We start from the raw sequence: 20,927 nt of genomic DNA, 5'->3' as shown, positions 1-20,927 counted from the left end.
TGTTCTGCTCAGACAAAAAGAGAGCGAGGCAAACATTGAGTCGAGGCGATGACATAAAAGTGATTTGTTGGCAGATGATACCAAACTCATATATCATCAGGTCTTTTGGGACATGGTCTCTTTAACAGGCCAAATGGACCAAAACAGGTTTATCTAAGTGTGTCAGTTGATATCTCATCACTTATCAACTGTTCTTGGCATATTTTATAGACATTAATACTGTGTGTAGTCAAAATAAACATCATGGGCTTAAAGGGTGCTGCCTGTTCAAATATGTCTTTCTGGAACAATAGTGATGGGGTGAGGTTTCCTAGAGAATTATTAATGCCATGTCCCATTCTTTACTTTGGGCTTATCTATGCAGGAGTCTGTGGGTGGGGAGCTGATGAGAGATGGTATTCCATGTCCATGTAGCAATTTGTTGAAACAGTGGTGAGTAGGGAAAGGGACTGTGCCATATACCAGCCAGGGAAATCCCATATTTAAACCATTTTATATGAGGTTCAGGTGAGCCAAGGCCCAAATCCTGGTGACTGCGGTTTGTCAGAGAGATGTTGTACCTCCAATTGATGTCACTGAGCAAATAGCCCTGTCTGTCCAGTCACTCTCAAGACTAGGTTTGTTTAGTTTGTCGTCATATTCTAGCTTTTTCAGGTCTGCTGGGTTAAAGGAGTATCAAGTAGTAGTGCAGGAAAATTTGAAAAAAAGGTGAGCAGAAATACAAATAAGGGCATCAGTGGGTGAATGAATGGATGTAGCCACACAGGTACGAGAGAAACAAAAAGAGGGATGGAAGAGGAGAGTGACACTATATGATGGTAGAGGAGCAATGGACAGGAAGCTGCAGGGGTTGACTCATATCTCCTCAATTGCATCCCCATCCTGTTAACTGTGCCAGAGCAGCGCAGATACGGCCAATCAGGTCTCGGGGTCTCTGGCAGGTATTTCCTGGAGAGGGATTACCAACCCCTCCTATTGGGTGGGACAAGGCCTCCTGGTCTGAATTCATCAGCGACACGGCCTACGAGATGTAGGAGGCAGGTTAATAGACACTCATCAGACATCTGCCGCTGGGTTACCGTCCAATAATCTTTTCCCTCGATCCGCTGCCAGCAATTGATGACCACATTTTCCCCCCTAAACCCCTCAGCTGCCCTCCCTCTTTCTCACTCTCTCCCTCCCCTCCTGTCTGTTCTTCCCAACCTCTATTCTGTTACACAGAGACAAACGTACTCTTAGAAATGTCTGTGGGTAGAGACGCTCACGCATACACGCTTTCAACTTCCACCCCTCAACACTCCTTTCTCTCACCCCTTATACTCCTGTGATGGCTGCAGACTTTTTCAATTTGGAGGGCCATTTCTGTTAGTCTGGTGACAGATTTTGGAGCCCAGTGGTGGCTCAGTGTGACTGTGTGATGAAAAGTCTGCTGTCATACAAGTGTAAGCCTCCCTTCTAAGAAAGCATGGCCTACAATCCCCGTGGTTCAAAACCACTTCCTGCTCACGCCATCAATGAGGAATGACAATTTCTGGCATTTTTCTCTCTTACTCATTCAAAATTTTCTTGTTCTTCTGGTCTTGTGGTCTGTGTCTTTCTTGCTCTTATTCTCACGCTCTCTGTTTGTGACGGCAACAGTTAACTCCACTTTCACAGGTTTTCATGGCTATTCTCACACCTTAGCAAAGCCTGTCTTTGCTACGGCTGATGTGGCTTTTTTATTTCTTTCTTTATTTTTTTTTAATTGTCTTGAATTTGCACTAATTGTATGCTTTTATTCATCAGTCCTCCTTCCATCTTAAATGTTTCCCATGCCTCTTTTTACACGTAATGCCTCTCCTAATGAAACCACCTAAACGCCAGTGAAAATTGTGTGGCTCTCCTCTCGTATTGACTGTTTTCTCAACCGGGTTCAGAGGGCAAGTAGAAAGTGAAGCTCCTTCTCTGCCAGGTTATTTATGACTTTTCCTCCCCAAAGTTGTTTTTCTTTCTGTGATTGTGGAGTGTTGTGTTAACTCCGACGTGTCAGGAGATTACTCAGCTGGCTGTCAAGTGCACATGGTCAATTTGCCATGATGAGAGAGGCTCGATCACACGGGCCCTGGAATCTCTTTGTGGAATCTCTTGGGGTGGGAGGGGGCGGCGAGTCCGAACACACACACGCACACAAATGCATAGGACGCCAATGTGGTAGTCATTTCAAGCGCCAAAATCAAATGGAGGTTCAATTGTTTCCACATTTCTTAAGATAACATTATGAGAGGGAGAGAGTTTGGAGGGCCAGGGCAATCAAATATGTTCTGTTTTGGTGAGGTTTCTATGGTAGAAGAAATAATGGGGTCAGAGGATGAAAGGTGAGACGTGTAAGAACAGTTCCTCGGTTCAACTGTAGGACAGTGTCACTTGTTTCTGACTTCTCCAAATGCGCACAGGTTATTTTTGCTAAGGGCAGCCTGTTAGAAATGCCCTATGGCCATTTTCTCTCTGCAGTTAGTGCATTTGTGCCTAATAACTCTGGGTATTGCAGAAAAATGGGGGAAAGGGGTCAGTAATGAAAACTTTAGTGTCCCAAACACATGTTGGGTGTAGTTTACATCTTAAAAGTTTTTTCAATGACTCAATAAGTGGATCTAAATACTTGAATATTAAGGGATCACTGTCTTTAGTTTGGTCTTTTTCATTGAACTGTTAAGTTGTACACCGAAGAAAATACGCTGAAGTCTTCAGATGTATGAGAAGGGAGGTGTTAGGAGCAAAAGAGTTATTCATAACTGCTGATCCTTTTTGTGCGAGGCATCAACACACGAGGGGCGTGTTGAATGTAGGCTGGTACTTGCATCGAGGTCTCAGAGGGAATTTGCGACTTGTAGAATGGGCAAAGGGGCGTTTCCTCTGTTCACACTTGAGCTCTGCCCAGCCATGCTGAACCCCCCGGCCTTCATCTCCACACTAGGCTATCATCCCATCTCGCCCAGCGACAGAGTAATGAAGTGGGAACCATTACGGTCACCGTGGCTAATACTGGGTTAATGGAATTCTGATAGAGGACCAGCACACGTCCGCCCATTAAAATGGGCTAAAACAGTTAGGATGTTGTTATGAATTGGGAAGGCTTAACCTTGGGAGCTTTACTTTGGAAATTCAGGAATTGCCTTCCTTTTTGTGGGTGACACATCACTCAGTCAGGGTTTTTATTCATCACATTTTTTGCTTGTGTGTACATTTTTTGGTAACTGTGAATGTAGCTGTAAATATAGAAATATAAATGTGACAGTTCAGTGTAAAGTTTCCAAAGTTCAGAAGTCATTTTCTTTTTGCATACCTAGAAAAGTGCGTACACTTGCTAACAAGCATGTTTTCTGTAAGGCTGCTGTAATTTGCTCTTGGTCACAGCCTTCTTGAGCCTGGACTTTTTGTCACAGTGGATCTCCTTCTGATCCCCAGAAGTGAAATTCCTTCAGTCAGCAGTCAGCACTTTACTACACAGTAGCTTGCTACTGCAGAAATCCACAAGCCAAGAGATTTTGAGTTGCAGAGCCGCCATATTTAAGGCTTCTGATACATTCCATGTAGCGTCCTTTGCCTTGACCACATGATTTGTAACACTCCTGACTCCTGGTGCCAAGAACTGCCACCGACTTCTGACGTCTGCCATCTTTAAGTGCTTTGTACAGTGCCGCAGTCCCTCAAATCCCCCCCCCCCCGTTTGTCTTCTTTCATACAGTCTCTCTTTTCCTCTGTTTCTTTCATTTCCTTTTTCCCTTTGTGTCCCTACTCAGCGATGGCTTACAGCTGAAGCTGATTCAGGCATGGAAGGGATCAGATGATTTCAGCTGGAAAAACTGCATTCTTTTTGCATATTGCTTTGAACCTTGCCGTTATCCAGTTGCCTGTTTTACAGTAATACCCTTAAAAAGAATAGAGTAGGATGGAGAAACCTTTGCACAGTCTCTGCCTGGTCCAAAAGCACTTAATTTCAAAATCTCTATACAGTATTGGGATGGCAACCAGAAAAAGAGAATAGATTGGATTTGCTTTGGTATTGTCTGGCTCATAAAATGGTATTTCCAAAAAAAAAACCAAACCAACACATCCAAAAACTAACATTTATTCATTCATTTATAAAACATGATTTGCTGGTTGTTTGAGCAGCAGGTATTTCTTGCTGAAATTAGAACATTTTAAAATTGGACATATGTGAAGATAATACCTTTATTGTGATAACATGTCATACATGTTGACGGTACTTCATATCATGTGTTGCTGTGTTTCGGACAAGGCCGAGGTGAATACAGGGTGTATCCCCTTTGAGGTCCCAAGAGGTTCCAGGGTGATCAAGAATGGGTGATGGGCGTTTCTCCTCGTTCACACTTGATCTCTGCCCAGCCATGCTGAACCTCTCGGCCTTACTCTCTTCCCAGGGTCATCATCTCCACCTCCATCTCCCGCCGCAGAGTAATGGAGTGGGGAACATTAGGGTCATGGTGGCTAATACAGGGCTAATGGCGATCAAACAGACGCCCAGCCCACCTCTACCTATTAAGCAGGCAAATAAATGGAAGACCGTTAAAGGAAACTAGGCAGGGAGAGTCCAAGCACCAGTGGTTTTACTGCTCTGCGAGCTGCTTATCAAATATAATAATGTCTTAGTCCTACTACTAATCTTTGCGTTACAACAGTTGGAGGTATTTAAACATTTAGATGTTTATAAATAGATTTCCTATCCTTTAATTTAAAAATTTTAAAGCTTTTTTAAGTAGGAACTTTGAGACTTGAGTTAATTTCTTGTGTCCACAATTTTAGTTTAGCTGACATAACTGGATATCTATGTAGCTGTTTTGAATTTTAAATTAGTTCATGCGTATGCCTTTACGTTCACTTTTCTCCACTTTACCCACCCCGTTCCTGCCTGTCTGCATCGCTTCCTGGTCAGTAACTATAGGAGGAAGGCCATTATACGAGATAGAGGTGTTAGCCGTGCTGGGCCAACCTGTATCGATCGCTTGCGAATGAACGCTGAGCGGGGGAGAAGGACTATTTGCTTTTAAGTTCAATGGCTCTCCACTGCTGTTAGTGTTGCAGCCACAGGAGCAATCGATATCTGGACAGGGACCCGTGTCAAGAGACACGCTCCCCATTTAGAAACATCATAATACTGTGCTGATGCTGTTACCCCACACCCAGAACTTGTGTTTTGATTTTTTTTTCTTTTTTCTTTTTACCTTCTCCCTTCAGACTCGGTTTTGGTTTTTCATGTGCCCCTTTGCACCTTACAAGCCGCTTTTTTATTTTATTCTGTAGGCTGCGTTTTAGCATGGCGGGCTGGAATCGGTGTGAATTGTAATTAGAGATGATACACATGGCTGGAAGGGAGAGATAGAGAGAAAACACTGAGCTGAATAAAAGGCAAACAGTCATTTGCAGCAAAGGTAGGTGTCACAAGGTAACTGATTATGTAAAGAACACAGTGAAGGTTTTCAGCAGTGTGTATGTGTGTGTATGTGTGTGTATTTGTGAGCGTATGCACTTCCGCTTCTCTTTTTTGCCCATGAAATAAAAAATATATAATAAAATGCGCTCATTGAATTTCTTGGCTGTGGTTCAAGTGCTGAAGGGAAAGAAAGAAAAGGGCGCGATTGTTTCTAGTTCAAGGTGTGTAATGCACAGAGGCGTACATACATAATGCGGTATTGTCAGGGGGTTAGTGTGAGGATATTAATGCCCTGGTTTGTCCAATGCTTTTTGGTGCAGTGTTGCTCCCTGAAGGGAACACTGAGAGTAGGCTGCTCTAACTACTCTACCCCCTCCATACCCTCTTCCCCCAAGGCCCTGACTAGAGGTCACTCTGTTTAGCACAAGACGAAGACCATTTTTACCATGATGTACCAAATCCTCTCCTTTCCTCTCCTCTCCTCTCATGGTAAACATAACTGTCCCGCCTTGCCTCATTGTGTCCCGAGTGTTCACCCTCTTTTTAAACCTTCTCAGTTTCTCAGCTCATCCCAGTGTGTAATCCCTTTCTACCCATATGCATATGCATAGCTACTCTATGGCTGTGCATACATTAGCATCAGACTCCCCCTTTGCTGCCGCCAACCCCCCCCCCCCCCCCCCCCTCCCACTAGCACTTCTACCTCTGCCAATACCCCCCACCCCTCCATAGCCTCCCAATGAACCTGTTTATGTTTGAACATTTTCTCTGGCATTTGAACTCGTCCCATCGATTTCTTTATGGCGAGAGGTTGTGAGGCAGTTCCTTAAAGGGGTTGAAATCGACCATCTAAATATTTGACTAAGAGGTCACTGAGATCGCGTCCAAGCCCGAGCGAGAAATTCAGGCGGAGATGCAGTGTGAAAGAAAAGGGGAAGTAGCCGAGCATCTCCGACAGGAAGAGGCTGGAGGGAAGATGCAGCCGGAGGAGGAGTACTGCAGCAGGATGCAGAGAGGAGAAGAGAAGCGAGAGAGAGGCTGCAATACTGAATATTGATTGCATTTTAGTTACGCTCCACAAGAGGGTGCTGCTGGACAATCCATTCGAGGCCATAGAGGTAGATTTATTTTTTATTTATTTTTTTTTTGGGGGGGGGGACATGGTCTACAACACCTCATACATTTATATATATTAACATTTAAACCATCTCCACTCGTGCTATTTCAAATAAAGTTATGTAGTAATACTGAAGTTGCAGGCTTGAAAGCTAAATTGATTGTCCTTGCTCTTCTCTAGGTACTGCTATTGTGCATATGTGACAGTAATTACATGCTAAGCTGTCAGTGACATCAGGCAAAATTGACTTCACTCTTCCCTTTGCATTGTCAATCCATCATTTCCCCATGAACAAAAATGTGTTTCGGAGATAAATCTGAATGGAGAGGGGTCTTGACCGACACAAGGAAGAAATGTGAAATAATGAATCTAATTGAATGTCTATTAAAATTATAATTTCTGCCTGATTGCGAAAGTGAGTGGCAGTATCCAGAGTATTACCTGCCACAGTGTTCCCCACTTTACCAAAAACAAGACTTTCCCCCACCCCTCCCCCCTCCCTGCTTTTTCTCTCTCTTTTTGTCACTCTGTCATCCCTCGCCTGTAGTTTTCCTCAGCACAGTGTTTCAAACCTCTCATCATGATTAGAGTTTCATTAAATTACAGAATTAGGATATTTAGATGAAAACATTTGCGTTACAGTCCCCTCCCATCATGCCCACCATGACAATAGCCCCAGGGCACACAGAGGGGCTGATGTACCGTCTTCTCTTGATACTTTACGCTTAAATGAATTATTCATACTGATATTCACTGTTAATCAAGTGGGCTTCATTGGTTATTAGCCTAGCGTGCATTTTCTATTTTACTGTACATTTCATGTCACTGCCATATGCTCCTCGTAGGTTTAGAAACTGTGGAAAAAAAGCGGAAGCCTTAAGATGACATTTGTCTTGACAATAGCTAGGATCTGCATAATCCACTTGTTATGGGGAGTTGTGTAAATAATGGCAGTTAGTGATCTCTTTACATTGCATTCTCCCCATTAGCAAGCTGTGTTTCTATCCTTCCCTTCTTCACTGCCTCTTTTCTTGCACTACAGTTGTATGCTGACGTGGTGTCTATAGTCGTGGTGTCTGTTGTCATGGTGTTCAGAGCCCATGCCAGATGTCATAGTTAACTTTGAGGGAAAGAGAGACACTCACGCTAGAGGCTATTTTGTTGTCAGTGATTTAGATGAAACACAGAGATGTTAAAATGTTTGACTTGCCCCACAAAGCTTTTCCTCCCTTTTTTTTTTTTTTTTTTTTGCTTTTGCTTTTGCTTTTTTTGAGAGAGATAGTAAATTTACCTTGAGGGTACACAGCCTTTTGCTCTGTTAAATACAAGAGGCTCACAAAGCACTGTTTGAAATCAGCATGGTAGTTATCAGAAAAGAACTGAAAGTGGCTGTGATAAAAATGCATTTCCTTCTATAATGTCGCCCGGTTTAAAAAAAAAAAAAAAAAAAAAAGCCAAAACATCAGCTACAGGAATACAAATTGATTTCTTCATGGGAAATTATATTTTCTCTTTGATTTTACCTGACATGTTTTATGCCTGTGGATTCTTTTTCTTCTTTCCATTTAAGTCTAAGCCGTCTGAGCTTTGTGAGTATGACTTCTTAATTGGCACTCTGACATAAACCAATTTTCACTTTTCTAACCTCTCAACACGCCTTTGTGTTGTTTTGCCCTCAGCGTCTTTACTGTGACGTCCATGAAGATGCTGCATAAATGACTTTTTTTTTAAAAATAGTTTCTTTTCACAGCAAGTTGTAACATTTATATTTCATCTTGATTTAAATATACTCTTATGTGGTATAGAGGGTATTAGATCAAAACAGTGTTTCTTAATCAGCAAAACATAACAAAACCAAAAAAGAAGTTTGTGAATTGAATTATAATTGCATGCATGGTTTATATGTATATATATTAGACACATGCATGTAAAATTAATTTTGTATCAGCATAATGCAGATTAACTGAATCTGCTCATTTAATTTACTCTAAGTATACTTCAAGTGGTTCACTTGAATAATTATTAGTATGCCGATTCTCTGAGACCTTAACTATGTAATTCTAAGTTCCTTTAACATATTCTAAAGTAACTGGATAATATGATATTGCAGCATTACAAAAACTCTTAACATTAGTATTTCTTTGTTATTCCTATTCATAATTGATATTTTGAAAATGAAAGAAAACCAAAAAAATATTATCAAGATAGTTGTTGGAACCTGAAATGAATTAATTATGTTGATTATTTCTTGAATATGTATATTTTGTAGATACTTTACAGAGTAGTGCTGCTGTGAATGAATTAGACTGTAACACTTTACATTTAGGCAATAATTCATCAACTAACTTTTATTGGTTTAATTTATGGGAAAGCAATTTTCACTACCAGCACTGTGGTAAACATCGTTAATCAAAATACATTATTATAATGAAGCTGTTTTAAAATGTTTATTAAAGGAAATAAAAAGGGGGTTACCCTTGCTTTGTGCATCTTTCCACTGTTGTGATAATTAATAGCTAAACTGAATGTTTTCTCTTCCAGTGCAGATGTGGAGACAGTGTCAGTACAGGAAGGATAGTTGGGATATAAATTAAACAATAGGTAGGCGTAACCTTAAGTAATGCACTGTGTGTAATATTGCAGGAGTAATGCCATAGATGCACCCCACTGCCTTGCACAATGCTGGAGACGACAGTCAATTAAATGCATCGATGTAAATGGCCAAACTATTTAGCTGATGCTCATTGGGCAGTGGGTGGCCTCTGTACTTTGGTATTGTTTTGTTTGATAGTTGAAGGAGGGATTTGCTCTCTCTCTCTTTCTGTGTGTGTGTGTGTGTGTGTGTGTGTGTGTGTGTGTGAGAGAGAGAGAGAGAGAGAGAGAGAGAGAGAGAGAGAGAGAGCATGTAATACAATACTGCTTCAGGTTAAAATTATGATTGTGACATGTTTTGGTGAACAGAGATGAGTCATCCTTGTATCCTTGGCATCCCGGGTGGCTGCAACGGTTTTTGTGCTTCATATTTTTAAATCGTGCAAGCAAAAGGATTTGAATGTCAAAATATTAAATGCCACACAAATATGTTATGGTACGTCCTTGCCTTTGTTAATGTAACTCAAAGTATTCCAATTTGGCTTGCCAGTAATTTAGGTGACCTCGTGAAACACTTTGTACTTGGGCTTACGTCATAATGTGAAGTGTGACCCCCCCCCCCCCCCCCCCCCCACTCCACCCCCATTTTGCTTGGTGTCCTTTGGTGACAGCCTTCTCCCTCCCTCGCTTTCCCCCACAGCAGAGATGAGGAATCACCCACCACTGCCACCTCCTTGAGTGCTATTTGTTAATGAAGGCCAAAGTGTTAGATGATAAATATAGTTGAAGAGAAATGGCACATGTAAGTGATCTCATTTAGGAGCATTACATTTGAATTTATTGGGGTACTTAGAGGGGACAGAAGGGCCATGACTCTGAGGGAGAGGGGAAGGGTGAGGGGGGCAGCAGCTGACTTATAATAGGCACTGTTGTAGGACAGTGTGGCAACCAGAGAAGGGCACGAGCTTTGTGTTTGTGTGGCATGCAGGTAAGTGTATGCACTTAATTACTGGGAGCAAATCGTTAGGTTTTTGACTCGTGTGGTGATGTTTGAGGATATGAAATGTTAAGCGGTAACTGTCTAATTCATTGACATAGCACAGGATTGGATGCTGGTCTTGCTTGTGCTTGAATTACAATCCTCTAAATGAAGTGTGTGACTTCAAGAAAACACGAAACAAGGTATTAAAATATAACGCCGTGTTAAACAAATGTGAACATTATCATACTCTATGCCTTTTCAAAGTTGTATTTAATGTGCTTAATTTGTTGAAAACGTTTCAATAATCATTACCATCATAAAACAGTGTTTGGGTGTAAAACCTGTAAAGCACGCCGGTTTATTAAACAGGCGTTGATTTGTATGGGGACATGTTTGGGGGAACCATTTTCACTTGGTTCAGGTCTCCTTTTCTGTGTATAATCCCTGCATTGGAAAAAAGAGCTTTGCAGGAGTAAGTTGCCTGCTCGCATGGTTCACGGTTAATTTATGTTTGGTTTTCTTACAACAACTACACCCATATTGTGCTGTCAGCTATTCAGAAGAGTCCTACAGTATCTATAAACATTGGCAGAGTGAGACACACGGAATAAAAGACCTGCAATACCTCCAACTGGTTGACACAATTTGGATTGCAGAAGACGAACAATATTTTCAATCCATTTCTTGGCCCCGATGCATTTAGTAAATACAGTGCCTAGTTGGTAAGAGGGATGTTGACAGAAAATCAAAAGCAATGTAGCAGCAGCGTCCTATAATGGAGACTTAGCTCTACTTTACACTCCTCTTACAAAGATCTACGATTTGAAAACAATCAATCCCTTCATGAGTGCTTGTTATTTTCTCCTATAATAAGAGTAACGGCTTTTCATCATTCCTACACAGCACTGATTGTGTTTACACTTGAAATATAAGCATTCACGGCATGAGTGCGAATAGAAAAGGAGAATGTGGCACGGATTTTATTTGTGTGAATCCCATTCTGTCTTTTTTCCCCTTCTTTCACCTCCCTGTTGAATTTGTTTTTGCTGTCGTCACATGTAATTGAAGATTGAAGATATCCTCGTTGCATATCGACGGCTCGCTATGAAGGTGCCACCGTATGCCCCAGAGCGGCAGGGTGCCGGATTCCTCGTCCCTCTCTTTGATTTGAGGCAAAATAGTATGAGATTTACCGGATAGTATTTCTTTAACAGTTTCATAAAATACCCAGTACTTTTGTGGTTTTGTTCCATCTTCCCTGTCTGTAGTTACTCTTTTAATGATTTATGTTGGGGAGTTCCTCTTGCCAGTTCCATCTATAACCTGAAGTTGCGCAAAAAAAGTATAAAAAATATGCATGAATACAAAAGATAAATGACATTATAATAACAGTTGTAATAATACTAACACAAAAAAATGACCTACCTTTCCGTGAGATAACTCACTCAGTTCATGTAGTATATTTGGGCTGCTTTGGAACTAGTTCAAAGTTTATATTGAATCTACTGTTGATAAATGTTTCCATGAATTCAAATTCAACCATAAATTTAACCATATTTTAGTCGATGTGGCGCATAATATTTAGTATCTTGAGTATATTGCAGCTGATGAAACTTATGAAGAAAACCTGTAGTGGTGAAAGGTGACAAATTGTGAATTCATTTGTATATAAATTCCAGAAATAAATTAAAGCTCCTCTTTTCATCCATGTCTTGGGTCCTGTGCATATTTTAACTTTTTAATATTTTTTTTAACTTCTGTAACGGAGGAATTTGCAGACTTTGTGATGAATGAAGTCTATTTTATCTTATCAAACAAGAAATTTAACTTGTGGTTTAACTTTTTCTTGAAAAAAAGCTGCTGGAATTTATGCCATAGGCTTTTTGATTATTTCAATTCAATTTAAGGCTAATTTTACTTTTTTGCAAGTTTCTTAATGCAGCTGTCAAAACGTTTCTTTCCCCCCCACAGTGTGTCCTCTGTTCTCTCATGTCAAGGCAAGGCAAGGCAAGTTTATTTGTATAGCACAATTCAACAACAAGGTGATTCAAAGTGCTTTACAGAGACATTAGAAACAAAAACAAATAAAAAGCATGATTTACAATTGATTAAAACAAGCAAACAAACAAACTAACTAATTAACAAACAAACAAACAAAACAGTATATAAAATCAAAACAGATAAAATCAGAACAGTAGATAAAATCAGTAGTTAAAATGTTAGTTTTGAAATTTAAGCTTAAAAGTGTGGATTTGGTGCTTTATTCAAATGCAGCTGAGAACAGGTGAGTCTTCAACCTGGATTTAAATAAACTGAGTGTTTCAGATGATCTGAGGCTTTCTGGGAGTTTGTTCCAGATATGAGGAGCATAAAAGCTGAATGCAGCTTCTCCGTGTCTGGTTCTGACTCTGGGAACTGATAAAAGACCGGATCCAGATGACCTGAGGGATCTGGAAGGTTCATACTGGGTCAGGAGGTCACTGATGTATTTTGGTCCTAAACCATTCAGAGCTTAATAGACCAGCATCAGAACTTTAAAGTCTATCCTCTGACGGACAGGCAGCCAGTGTAAAGACCTCAGAGCTGGACTGATGTGGTCCACTTTTTTGGTCTTAGTGAGGACTCGAGCAGCAGAGTTCTGAATGAGCTGTAGTTGTCTGACTGATTTTTTTAGGTAGACCTGTAAAGATGCTGTTACAGTAATCAAGCCTACTAAAGATGAATGCATGGACTAGTTTTTCCAGGTCCTGTTGAGACATCAGATCTTTTATCCTTGATATATTCTTGAGGTGATAGTAAGCTGACTTTGTTATTGTCTTAATGTGGTTTTCTAAGTTTAGGTCTGCATCCAACACTACACCCAAATTTCTCGCCTGGTTTGTGGTTTTTAGATGTATAGATTGAAGTTCTCTGGTGACCTGTAATCGTTTTTCTTTGGCGCCAAAGACTATTACCTCAGTTTTGTTTTTGTTTAGCTGGAGAAAATTGTGGCACAACCAGTCATTAATTTCCTCAATGCATTTACCAAGAGCCTGTACAGGGCCTTGGTCTCCTGGTGACATTGTGATATATATTTGTGTGTCATCTGCATAGCTGTGGTAGTTTATTTTGTTGTTCTTTATAATCTGTGCCAGTGGGAGCATGTAAATGTTAAACAGAGGGGTCCCAAGATGGAACCTGTCAGTTGGCTCCCTCTCCCTGAGTATGGTTTTGGTGGAGTTTTCTTCCTGTTAAAACCATGTTTTTCCTTCCCGTTGTCGCCAGGTACTTGCTCATACTGAATATTCTGATCATTGGGGTTTGCTGTCTCTCTCTATTTATTGTGGGGTCTTTGCCTTACAACATAAAGTGCATTTAAGTGACTGTTGTTTTGATTTGGTGTAATTTAAATTAAATTAAATTAAATTGAATTGAAGTAAAATGCCTAGTCTTCCATCAGGACTTTAAGTCTCCTAAACAAAGGCTATAGTCTTCTTAAATAATGTACTGTGTATTTAATGCTGGAGAACAAAATGTTGTAATGCCTATAAACCATATGTTAGCAACAGACCGTGTTTCAACCAACTAATGTCATTTACAAAAATGAATGAGTTTGAAACCAGGGAAGCAGTTCAAAATTCTAACTCATTTGAAGTTTTTAGCTTTTATTCATTTAGGAATTTATAGTTTATTTTGAATTTAGGCTTTTTGTATTCCAGTGCATTAAAGTGAATTGCAGAAAATTGCAGATTAATTCACTTATGTTTTAATTAGGACTTAAAGACATTATTGGAGAAAGGACAGGAAATTATTAAAATAGCTACAAAAGAACATCTGTATACACCTGCCTCAGTCAAATACGAATGAATGCAGATTTGCGCTTTTAATATTTGGATTTTTATCCAGCTGGTCAACCACATCTATAAACCCTGTTTCCCTCTTTTCATAGTTTTTTTTTTTTTTACCTCATACCTTAAAGTTGTTCAAACAGCTAGTAACCTGAATAAAAATTGGGTTGGCTGTGTAAAAAATGGAATTAGATTTTCAGCAAAAGATTTATTTTTGAGGTAACTGACCCAATTGGACACCTTCTGTGTCTGTGTCTGGGTTTTGTCTCACTGCACTACTCCTGCCAGTGGCTCTATCGCCAGGACAAAAATCCTGGCAGAGAGTGGATGACCTTATCAATATAATATTTGTGACAATTTTGTTTTCTTGTGATTTGAGATATAGGATTTTTGGCCTATTAATGAAAGACTCAAGAGAATGAACAGAAGGTAATTCAAGTGACTTTTAATATGGCATAGTCCCAGATGGGCTGGTCTGACCATTTCTAAAGCTTCTGATTTACGGTGGTTTTCCTACACAACCATGTCTAAGCTTTACAGAGAGTGGTCTGAAAAAGAGAAAATATCCAGTGAGAAAATATCAACCGTGTCAGTGCCAGAGGTTAGAGGAGAATGTCCAAGCTGATAGGAAGGCAAGAGTAACTCAAAATACATCTCTGAACGCATAACACGTCGAGGCTTGAAGCAAATGGGCTACAGCAGCAGAAGACTTCACCAGGTCCCACCTCTGTCAGCTGAGAGCAGAAAACTGAGGCTACAGTTTGCACAGGCTCACCAAAAATGGACAATAGAAGATTGGAAAATGTTGCCTGGTCTGATGAGTCTCGATTTTTGCTGTAAAATTTGGGTGGTAGGGTAAGAATTTGCACTGTACTTAAATGGCCTCCACAGTCTCCAGATCTCAATCCAATACAGCATCTTTAGGATGTGGTGGAGTAGCAGCATGCTGTTATGTCAATGTGGACCAAAATCTCTGAGGAAGGTGTTCAGCAACTTGTTGAATATGTGCCATTAAGAATTACTTGCAGGTTGTGCCTAATAAATTGTCTGGTCGATGAGTATTAATCAATCGGAAATTAACCTATTCAATCTATTAGTTAAGGTTTTGAAAATAATGTCAAAGTCCAAGTTAGTGTGATAACTGGCACATAAGTAGATGTTTTCGACTTGTTGCAGATTAATTGAACAGAGGGAATGCTTCTTGTAGAGGCGAAATACTGTTTTTAAGTACACACTGTTTGTCTCTTTCTACAAGACCCTGCCTACTGCACCGTCTCTATTAGGCCCCGTTATGCCTCTTCACACAAATGACCGTTTAACCGTCTTTTCCGGACCCTAACGCATCCTGTGTTATTACCGCCATTGTCTTTCTTTCTGCTGCATACATGTGTGAGGCTGGGCCTTTTGATATGCGAAGAGCTTTGCCTAGGCTTTCCTACAGGCACACTGGTCTGTGTTTACTCCTCAGTCAGAATGCCTCCTTTCCACAAGTTTGACATGCCTTTTTGTTGCTATGGTAAGCCCTTCCTTAAAATGTATATTTTTGCTTTCTGGCCTGGATGTTTTTTTTTATCTCAGTGGTTTAGAGCCTGTTGCCCCCAGGGCCAGATTTAAATGTGTGTGGGTCTTCAAGGATTTTTCTGCAGAAAAGCCGTTTGGATTGCAGCCTTACCACCATACAAGTGCGACCGAATTGTGTCATTTCAGGTTTTTGAGCCATCGTTGGAACCAAAGGAAAGTCCAAAAGAGAAGCAAAAAACACAAGACAAAAGCAGATGAAAATGGACCAGATTGGATTATGTCAGACTTGGCATGCGCCTCGTTATGAGGGAAGTCTTCGTTCTGTCTTATCACACACTGCCTTACAGCTAAATGAATTTTTTTTTTCTTAAAAGGCAAAGCACTGCTTGGCTCATTGGAAAACAACAGGCAGATCGTAACTGTAAATACTGGTTTAAAGTGGTGTGGGCTCCACATTATTTTCAGTCACAAAACAGGAAGTGAGAGGAGGGAAAAAAATATGCATACATTGGGTGATTGCACTAACTTTAGGGAAAAAGTGGTTCATGTCTAGAAAGCTTTTAAGCTTTAGGCTTTTGTAGAGATGGGGAAATCTTTTCATGTGATTAGAAATGTACCCGAAAGCGTTTGGATTGCAACCTGAACATCAACTTTTCGGGTTCTTCAGTGGAAACATCCTCTACAGTATCTTGGGGTGTGTTCAGCTCTCAGGGTAGGTACATTTTTTTAAAATGGTAAAAATCAGAATTGATTGCTTTTCTTGTGGGTTGGACATTCAAGGAAACCCACCGCTTTACTCATCAGGTGTGAAACTAAAGAATCTTAATCTTAGAAATGTACAAAAGAAATAGAAGTGGGTTGTCTGTTTAGGCGATGGGACATTTTGTATCATATTTCTTAACAATTTTATATCCTTCCGCTGCTTGTGTGTCATTTCTGCTTCACTTGTAATTAGTACACCTCAACCCTCATATCTTCAAGAGCCAGGGGATGCTTGTTTGTAACATTCAACAGGTAATCAAGACTGATTAGGCACTGCACATCGCCTAATTTCATTAGATCTCAGAAGCACACTATATCTTGCATAACTGCAAACACGTGGTCTCGTGGAAAAAAACCCACAAGTAGCAACAGAGGCTTATAATTATGATCATTAAGCTCTAGATACAGAATTTAAATGTTATTCACTAAAATGGAACGTTAATAATGCAGATTTACTCAGCCACATGTTTCTAATTGTGTTTAAAACTCATTTTGTTTCTCTTACGTATGATAAATTTTTAGGTCATACACTAATTAATTAAATATACCACTGTTTTATGCTAAAACAAAATAAACATGTAGCTTGTGTGCATTGTGCGGCATTCTCTTGAGTGAATGTGTTCTGTTCACTGTGTCACATGTGGACTCCTTCTGTATTACTGTGAAGCCCTTTAAGTGTGCTGTGACATGTCCTGAAGTCCTTGTTTAGCACCTCTCTTTGTGTGTTCGGGGTGTGAACTGATACCTAGTGTCAGCTAGCGTCAGGGACAGAATGGCAAGAGAGAGATAGTTGAGGTTCTACATAAACGGATAGGCCTTGAGGATAAGCCTTGTGGAAGCAGGAGGCACAAAGTGAGAAAGAAATGGAAATGGAGGAGAAAAAAAGTGGAGAAAGAAATGGAGGCGACTGACAGAGAGAAATGGGGCTTTAATAGAGGGATGTCAGTTTTCTCCAATTTAATGCAGGACGAAGCTGTTTTCTTGGAATTAGATGGTTGAATCAATGAAGCTTTCCAGTCATTATTTAGTGCACAGTGACATCAACTGTTGTTGCATTCATCACCCGGCAGAATAAAAGCAAAAATTGTTTTTTTGCAAGGCTTAACCTTATCACCACTTGTCAGTTAATTATGCATCGAAAGCAAGGGGCATGGGTTCAACAGTGAAACACTTTGATTGAGCCCTTTGAACTCAACCGGGAAAGAAATCAGTTCTCTTAATCCTTGCTCCTATGTAATCATGGTAGCCGGAGGATACGGACCTCTGTGTCCATCATCTCCAGGCCAGCCAGCGGCTGCAATATTGCTAATGCAATCACCTCTGTGATCTGAACTTTGGAACTTTGAAAGAAAATAAATAGATAAACATGTCAAACATGAGGTAAAGAAGAAAAACGAAGGTGTAAATGAGTCATTTGCAAAAGGTTCTTACAGTGCGGACCTATAGAACTTTTCCAGCTGGTCTCAATAGCCTCGGGTGATATGAGCGACGTGATGTATGATCTTTACTTGTATGATCTTTTTGATCACAGGAGTAATGCTCCTCCTATCAGCACAGGTCACGCTCTTCAAGTTGTTCACACTTTTCATCAGAGACTAGCACTGAAAGATCTGGCTGTAAAGTCAGATGATACATGCATACATGTCAGTATCTGGCGTAAGTATATTTCAGGAAGTGTGGGTAGATGGTGGGAATCTCAAAGCTTTAAAGGCATCTAAGTCAGTGTTTGGAACATAGCTAGATATGCAGAGATCCATTTTTTATTTTTTTAATTCCCAAACTCATAAACACTCCAGATCAAGGGCCAAACGCACCTGTGTTTCTGTCCTAGATAAATCTATTGCCGCAATTTATCAACTTTGATTGGTTAGCACTTGGACTATCAAAGTGGAAGCTTTCATAATTTAGAAGCAGCTCTAAATGTAGTTGGCCAGGCTATATCCAAATGTTTAAAAGTCAAGTGAAGGAAGGAGACGGTTAGACCTGAAGTTATGTCCTCCAAGGGAACTTTACAAAGATCCTCTTGCAGATTTATAGCCACTTACCAAGGAGCCAGAGTCAATATTCATAAACATGGCTTCAAACAAAGCCCCCCATCCACTATCCCTGCTTGTAAATAAATACAGATATGTCTTTTTTACAGACAGAGGCAATCTAAAATATTACCCCCAGCATAATTTTACCACACACATTAATATTTTACAGCACATTGTATTTTACCGCATTGAATCTTAAACTTTCATGACTGGCCCCAAGGATTTTATTCTATAGGAGCCTGCATCATTATTAGCCAAGATCTATTGCTGGTACAGCAAATACCTTGCCTTTGTGTTCGTCGCTATTTTATAGATCATATTTCCATAATATGTCTTTTGACTTGAGTGACTTTGTTATTGACTTCTAAATGATCACATTGTATTTGCTCAAGACTAAAAATTCTTTGCTCTAACTTGGTCTCGCTTATGAAGTTAAAAAAATGTCTGTAACTAAACCTGAAGTGCACAACAGCACACGCCCTGACGCTCCTTTGCCATTTGTTTTTACTTTTTATTATCGTTTAGTAAAATTGCCATCCATGTACCGATTTCTAATTAGCTTATGTAATGGTGAGACCCTATTAAGTCAAGTTTGAAGTGTTTAGTTTTTCCACTAAACATGTAAAAACCCAACCTGCACAGTATCTGCCTCATTACGATGGGAATAAACGCTAACATCTGCATGTGTGCGTTTGCCTCTGTGCTGGTGTTTATGTCTGTGTGGTGATTTAAGTGGTTTTAGTGTCAGAACAAGTCTAATGAGCTGGTGCAATAATTATCAGCCATTTTGCTCTCACTTAAGCTAATTGAGGCTTTATATTAGAGATAATACTGCTGCCTATGTGCACCGCTTTACAGTTACCGAAATGTTTGGCCAGAAATAGTGCTACCAGTAATTTAGGTTTAATTTGTGCATGTCAATGTTTTAATATCTCCCTATTAAACATATTTATGAGCTTTGACAGTCGTCCCCAGATGGAGGTCATTGATCAACTCCTTTTTCTGTGTATTCTTCATATGATGATAAATAACTATTGTATACAATAGTGTCAAAGTCAAAGAGGACAAAAAGTTGTCTCTTTTCACTCAGTTGGCTTTAGAAGTGCATGTTAATGTTTGATCTTGGATTTTCTTCTTCAAATATATATATATATATATATATATATATATATATATATATATATATATATATATATATATATATATATATATATATATATATATACGTGTGTGTGTGTGTGTGTGTGTATGTATGTATATATATATATATATGTATGTATATATATGTGTGTGTGTGTGTGTGTGTGTGTGTGTGTATATACATATATATGTATATATAATTTTTTTATGTTGTTTTCACTAATTTCTGTAAAACAAAGAAATTAATTTACTGTATAAAATACAGAGGGTCACCATATACTGTAAAAGTGATATTAAATAAGTGGCTTTCCTTTCAAATTCTCTCTGCACTTTATCCCAAGTTGTCTATCGTGTTTCTTCCACTTTTCCTCCTTTTACACTTTTCCTTCATGTATTCGAGGCGCTTTGTGAAATTCCTGTCTAATCCAGGTGTGTATGAGCTGATCCCCAGGCCCCTTTGCTCCTTTCAGGAATCTCGCAGGCTATCGGGCTCTCCTGGGCCTCTGTTTCACACACCAAATTGATGCCTCCGACTGGAGATGACACTTTCAGCAGGATTTGCCATTCTAAACCACCTCAAGCCCATGTGATCTCACCCATTCACTCTCAGAGGGATTGCCTTGAAATGCACCTTAGCTTCAAAAAACCAGTGAGCACAGAATGCTTGAATGAAAAGCTGATACATATTCTATCGTGCAGAAAAAGAGAAAAGATATTCAAAAATGCTAGAGAAGTAGAATCATATTTTTTAGTCCCTCTGAACAAAGACCAACAATCCCACGAATAAGTAGTTATTACCTAGTGGAATGCACTGAAAGAGTGAAACTAAAAGAAATCAATAACCACATGAATTTTCATGTGTACGTGCTTGTCCGCCATTTGCTTCATCTGCTAAATATCTGTCTCAGCTGGTCTGTCTATCAATACAGACACAGATGGTATGATTAATACGTGCCATTCAGAGCTTACCATCTTTTTCTAACACTCCATTTAAAGGAGGAGCACAGTGACCATGTTGCTTTGCTTGAGGACTAGTTATGATATAATTTGACACTGAAGGAGACGGAAAAGGGAAAAGGTGTGACCAAGAATTCCTCCCTTGACTTATTTTCATCCCCAAGTCTTTTTGGGGCTACACGTTTCTCCAAGGGGGCTTTACACGCTGGCATAATGGATAAGGGCAAGGGTGTGAAAGGAGCACCTTAAGGCTCCTCATTCAACTCTCCCAATCTCTCCTGCACACACTCTTGAGCTGTGAAGGCCGTCTTTCTTTACCCTGCTAGCATGGGAGCCCTGTAATAGGCTCTAATTGATAGGGAGGTGTTGGGGTCTTTCTGTATGGGTTGAAGGGATGAGGGAAAGAGAGAGAAAAGGGGGGAGAGACAGAGGATTACATGTGGGCATGTGGGTGGAGCGGGGGAAAAGAGGCAAGAGGCTGTGGAGCGGTCTAGGCCCCGTCCGTAATGAGTCATTAATTTCCTAGCAGTTTTGTGGCGGTTGGCTCATTACTGGTCTGCAA

The 20,927-nt window shown here is 40.0% G+C and overlaps 1 protein-coding gene across 1 annotated transcript in view; it reads left to right on the top strand.

Moving 5' to 3' along the window:
* LOC146562389 (uncharacterized) overlaps nt 1–20,927 on the top strand; it is a 306,632-nt gene that overhangs the window by 93,519 nt on the left and 192,186 nt on the right. The gene's annotated exons all lie outside the window — the stretch shown is intronic.

Source organism: Mchenga conophoros, linkage group LG12 (genome assembly GCF_057382185.1).
Source record: "Mchenga conophoros isolate Kocher_MC1m ecotype Shallow Benthic linkage group LG12, M_conophoros_male_GT1.1, whole genome shotgun sequence".
Taxonomy (NCBI): domain Eukaryota; kingdom Metazoa; phylum Chordata; class Actinopteri; order Cichliformes; family Cichlidae; genus Mchenga; species Mchenga conophoros.
The sequence above is the reverse complement of the archived record's forward strand: the minus strand, read 5'-3'. Positions and strand labels throughout refer to the sequence as shown.